The following is a 6,157-nucleotide window of genomic DNA, read 5'->3' as shown; positions in this document are numbered from 1 at the left end:
GGGTGGTGGGAGAGTCTGCCTTGGTTGTTGGTGCCTCTGTGGCCTCTGGGGTTGTGTGTTCAGGTTTGGGGGTGGTGGGAGAGTCTGCCTTGGTGGTTGGTGCCTCTGTGGCCTCTGGGGTTGTGTCTTCAGGTTTGGGGGTGGTGGGAGAGTCTGCCTTGGTTGTTGGTGCCTCTGGGGTTGTGTCTTCAGGTTTGGGGGTGGTGGGAGAGTCTGCCTTGGTCGTTGGTGCTTCTGTGGTTGTGTCTTCAGATTTGGGGGTGGTGGGAGAATCTGCCTTCGTTGTCAGCTCCTCTGTAGCCTCTGAGGTTGTGTCTTCAGATTTGGGGGTGGTGGGAGAATCTGCCTTCGTTGTCAGCTCCTCTGTAGCCTCTGAGGTTGTGTCTTCAGGTTTGGGGGTGGTGGGAGAGTCTGCCTTGGTGGTTGGTGCCTCTGTGGCCTCTGGGGTTGTGTCTTCAGGTTTGAGGGTGGTGGGAGAGTCTGCCTTGGTCGTTGGTGCATCTGTGGCCTCTGAGGTTGTGTCTTCAGGTTTGGGGGTGGTGGGAGAGTCTGCCTTGGTGGTTGGTGCCTCTGTGGCCTCTGGGGTTGTGTCTTCAGGTTTGAGGGTGGTGGGAGAGTCTGCCTTGGTTGTTGGTGCCTCTGTGGCCTCTGTGGTTGTGTGTTCACGTTTGGGGGTGGTGGGAGAGTCTGCCTTGGTCGTTGGTGCCTCTGGGGTTGTGTCTTCAGGTTTGGGGGTGGTGGGAGAGTCTGCCTTGGTCGTTGGTGCCTCTGTGGCCTCTGTGGTTGTGTGTTCACGTTTGGGGGTGGTGGGAGAGTCTGCCTTGGTCGTTGGTGCCTCTGGGGTTGTGTCTTCAGGTTTGGGGGTGGTGGGAGAGTCTGCCTTGGTTGTTGGTGCATCTGTGGCCTCTGTGGTTGTGTCTTCAGGTTTGGGGGTGGTGGGAAAGTCTGCCTTCGTTGTCAGCTCCTCTGTAGCCTCTGGGGTTGTATCTTCAGGTTTGGGGGTGGTGGGAGAGTCTGCCTTGGTTGTTGGTGCCTCTGTGGCCTCTGGGGTTGTGTGTTCAGGTTTGGGGGTGGTGGGAGAGTCTGCCTTGGTGGTTGGTGCCTCTGGGGTTGTGTCTTCAGGTTTGGGGGTGGTGGGAGAGTCTGCCTTGGTCGTTGGTGCCTCTGGGGTTGTGTGTTCAGGTTTGGGGGTGGTGGGAGAGTCTGCCTTGGTGGTTGGTGCCTCTGGGGTTTCTTCAGGTTTGGGGGTGGTGGGAGAGTCTGCCTTGGTTGTTGGTGCCTCTGTGGCCTCTGGGGTTGTGTCTTCAGGTTTGGGGCTGGTGGGAGAGTCTGCCTTGGTCGTTGGTACCTCTGTGGTTGTGTCTTCAGGTTTGGGGGTGGTGGGAGAGTCTGCCTTGGTTGTTGGTGCATCCGTGGCCTCTGGGGTTGTGTCTTCAGTTTTGGGGGTGGTGGGAGATTCTGCCTTGGTCGTTGGTGCATCCGTGGCCTCTGAGGTTGTGTCTTCAGGTTTGGGGGTGGTGGGAGAGTCTGCCTTGGTCGTTGGTTCCTCTGTGGCTTCAGGGGTCATATCTTCAACCTTAGGAGCCGTGGGAGTGTCTGTCTCAGTTGTTGGTGCCTCTGTGGTTGTGTCTTCAGGTTTGGGGGTGGTGGGAGAGTCTGCCTTGGTTGTTGGTGCCTCTGTGACTTCAGGGGTTGTCTCTTCTGCTTTGGGGGTGGTGGGAGATTCCGCCTCGGTCATTGGTTCGTCTGTGGCCTCAGGGGTCATATCTTCAACCTTAGTGGTGGTGGGAGAGTCTGCCTTCGTCGTTGGTGCCTCTGTGGCCTCAGAGGTTGTGTCTTCACTTTTGGAAGTTGTAGGAGAATCTGCCTTGGTAGTTGGTGCCTCTGTGGGCACAGCAGTCTTCTCTTCATCTTCTGGGGTGCTGGTGTAAGAGTCTGCCTCAGTCATTGATTCCTCTGTTACTTCAGGGGTTTGCTCTTCAGGTTTGGCAGTGGTAGGAGAGTCACCCTTGATCGTAGGTGTCTCTGTAGCCTCTAGGGTTGCCTCTTCAGCTTTGGGGATGGTGGGAGAGTCTGCTTCAGTTATTGGTTCCTCTGTGGCCTCAGGGGTCATATCTTCTACCATAGGGGTGGTGGGATTATCTGTCTTGGTTGTTGGTGCCTCTGTGGCTGCAGGGGTTGTCTCTTCAGGTTTGGGGGTTGTGGGAGAATCTGCCTTGGTTGTTGGTGCCACTGTTGTCGCAGGAGTATCTTTCTGAGCTGTAGTGGTCTCTTTGGTAGTTGTTGCTTTTGTGGTAGTACTTGTAGTACTTGGTAAACTGGGGCTTGGACTAGATGTAGTTGCTTTTATTGGTGTGGTTGTTTCAGGGTGTTTTGTAGTTGGAGCAGGACTGGTCGATTTGTTTTCCAGTCCACTGCCAGTACCTATGAGAACAAATATATATATTAAGACATTGGAGTTGCAGTGCATGCACCTATTGCATATTGATTTAATATACCAGTTAGAAATAGCTGCTTATCTTTTGCATAGCAATAGTTGGTTTTATGGTCTTTGCTCAAAAAGCTTTCTGTGTAAAATTGCACTTAATTAGCTTTAAACTTGTTGAAACATTTATTTAAACTGGCAAAAAAAAAAAGAAAAGAATATGTGGAAACTGAAGTTAAATCGATAAATGCTAGTTTATGGACTTAAGATAAATAATTTAGAAGAGCCAAATTAACCTGGACTTGAGTTAAATGTGAATTCCTTTTGTCTGCATGGGACTTTGCAGCAGCTTAGCTAAGTTTCAAGTAATCCTTTTGGCTAACCTGTCGCCACTCTGAATGCAGCATGGCAGATTTTATTTTGTTGTTTATAGGTGAGGCCACCTGGTGTTTCCATCCTTTTTCATGGAAGGGGAACTACACTATAAAATATAGTCCTTCTAATGGGACATTTCCCTTCTCAGTCTGTTCTTTTATTTGTTCCTCTGGCCTTAATTATAACATGGCCTGCACTGATCACCTGAACCTGAAGGAGAGAGTTAGGGAAACAGGAGGAAAACAAACTTTCTGAGTACAGACACCTGACTGCATCTCCTACTGTATTTTTATATCTTTGGTGTTTTTCCTCTTTGTCATGTACAGCTTTAAGACTCTCTTTACTTGTGTATGTAGTTATGCTGTCTTAGATACAATTATTAGTATAGCTATATTCAGCAAAAACTAACCGTAAATGTTTCTGCATTTTAATCTCTCCACTAAGTGTTATCTCTGTGATGTTTTGCCTTTTGGTTCTGTTTACACATAGGGTTTTTTTTCCTATGATTCCTGCTGTGTTGCTGTCTGCCCCTACAACTAACTTGGCATTTGTTTCCTGAAAACCTGAAAAAAACCAAGCACAGCATCACGTGGTTTGGGGCCATGTTGTTCAGCTTTTCAACAAATCTAAAAATCTAAAAAGACCTGAGCTATTGCTGATGGTCACAGCCTGATGACTGTTAGCAGCACTGATGCAGTGTCTCTCCCAGCATACTGGAAGAACTTATAATACTGTAGTGTGAGAAATAATCCCTGTGTAAATGTATTGTAGAAACAGTGCAGTATGAGCAGAGCGTTACAGAATGGGTTTTCCTCCCACCCAATGAGTCTGAAATACCATAAGCCAAGTGGGATCCTGTTAATGGTTATTTGAATTTCCTTAATTTTGTTTCATTTTACCCACTATATTGATTTTTGTAATAGGAAATTGCCACAGCAGAAAGGTAAGTACTCAAAATAAAAATTAAAGGATTAAAATATTGTCCAAAATTGACTTCTAGTCTCATTATATACTTGTTACTTCAGGTTTCAAGTTCAAACTGATCTCCCAAGTTATCACTTAAAATGCTAGAACAGAATATCAAACACAGGAAAGCAACGTATTTTCCATTCAGAAAAAAATAAATTATATGTGTTTTCTGAAGCTGCATGAGGCCTAGCTTGATTAAAGCTAGAGAAACCTGCTGGAGACTTTCCTGTCCTGGTCCTGCCAATTCATCACTGTCCCAAAATACAACACCCTTCCTGTTCCAGCCACGGACTTCATCCAAAACTGACAATGGCGTGTAACGTATTTTTGGAAGATGTGTGTGAAAATCCAATGGAGACACAGGAGACATCACTGCACTCCAACATCTGTGTTAAGTGAACTCTCCAAAGTCAGTATCCTGAGGTCTAGGTGAGGTAATTAGTTTATAAACTGAGCGGTTCCAAGCTTGGTAACTGTCTGGTAATGTCTCACATTGGCTTTCTGTTTCCAGAGCAGGAAAATGGTCTTTCATATTCCTTCAGGTAACACCCATCCTGTTTCATTCATGTGCTTTCCTACCTTCCATAACTTCATGGGTCTGTGTTACTTCCTCTGGCTTCTTTTCCTCATTTTTGGATGACCTTTTAGATGTTGATGTGTTGGCTGGAGGAGGCTTAGGTGATGCCTTTTCTGTGTGTGCTGAAATAAATAAAATAATCTGTTAATGGGAGTGTTTTTCTTTATAGGTGCTTGGTGTCAACTGTATAAGAAGAAAGTGATTACAAAATTTCAGTGACCATCTTGTATATTCTAAGTTTCTTCCTATCTGTAGGATTCTTTAAAGTATTATTCAGGAGAAAAAGAGGAAAAATACCCTCTGGATCCCTAAGTGTTTTGAGGTGGGAAAAAGATGAATTCTGAGTGGAGCTCTACATTCTGAAAATTTGTCTAATTTTTTTCTCAGCTTATTTTTTTGACTATAGATGTCTTGGGGCTAACTCGCTGTAGCGTATGTCTGAGAGCTACCACATTAGCCAAGCATTTACTTTGATAATCCACTGAAGATTTAGTTATATTGTAGTTCTTCAGACATGTGATAATTCTGCGCACAAGTGATCATTTCAGAGAGACATCTTAAAAGCAATTGTTTCCTTGAAAGAGACAGAAGCTACAAAGTAGACATGGACCAAAGAAACAACGTAAGGTCTAGGTATTAAACTGACTTCTAGTAGGTTGAGTTTTAGGAGAAACTGGAGGTTTCTGTGTAGATCTTCCAACTCTGAAGATTGCATGGAATTTTACTTGCATCCAGTAAGAGCTAGAAAATATTTTTTAATTCGTTGTTGGGTCAAATTGTACAATTGGAAGTGAAACCCTCTCCTCCCACTTGCATAGCCTTGTAGAAGGATATTGTTAGTTGCAAAAAAAGCGTGATGGAGCTCAGGGTAACTGCAAGATCTTTTTGATCTAACTAAAGGAGCTGGTAACTGCCATAGGTATGTGTAATCAGCTTTTTACAAAAGGAGTAGTACTTTTGTCTGATAAGGTGGTGACCATGGTATCAAAGGATTTACTTTCATAGCAAGCTAGTACTCAAAGCAAGTAAAGTTGGGTGTTGAACTATATCCTGAAGCTTTTATTGAGAAAGAGAGAGAAATTAAATAAAATCACTTTGGGAGCTGAAACAGCTTTCAGAGAGGTCAGTGGGGGGTGGGGAATGTTTGATCAGTCCTTAACTGTGTGTGCATGTGTATTCAGGAGATATAGGGCTGCTGGAGGATAGGAAAGATTAAACTTAGCTCCACTGTACAGAACGAAGTGTTCAGAAGATGCAGAAACAGCAAAATGCAAGTTCACTGTGTGGCCTTAAGTTACTGCTTTATTCCAAAGGGTTTAACAGGTTTCTCAGTTACTCACACATAGCAAAAATACTAAAATACTGAGTATAATGGTAGGCTGGGTTTTGGGGATTTTTTTGTTGTTGTTTTTTGTTGATTTTTTTTTGACAAAAATTAATAGCAAAGCTAAGTAACTAAAACACTAGAAGAAACCTTCTAAGATTATGAGTAGTTGGTTAACTTTTCATTATATTTGAACTGAAGAACCAGTGAAACGGCTGTCTTTTGTGAGTGTTCATATGTTAAGCTCCAGCAGAAAGAGGGAGGTGTTAAGCAACCTCAACGGCAGCAAATTCACTTCAAGACACTTTTAAGACACTTATCCTCTTCTAGACATCCAGTCAAAAAAATGCTGAATACAGAGTCTATTTCAGTATAAATTACTATGCAACCAAGTAGCAAAACCAAGCCGGTATACCAGCACTTGGGGACTGGGAGTGGTTGGTAAAGTGAACCAAATGATAATCCGTAATGCTCATCTTGTTTGTTA

Source organism: Platalea leucorodia (genome assembly GCF_965183815.1).
Source record: "Platalea leucorodia genome assembly, chromosome: 5".
NCBI classification, from domain to species: Eukaryota; Metazoa; Chordata; class Aves; order Pelecaniformes; family Threskiornithidae; genus Platalea; species Platalea leucorodia.
Note: the sequence above shows the minus strand (reverse complement) of the source record.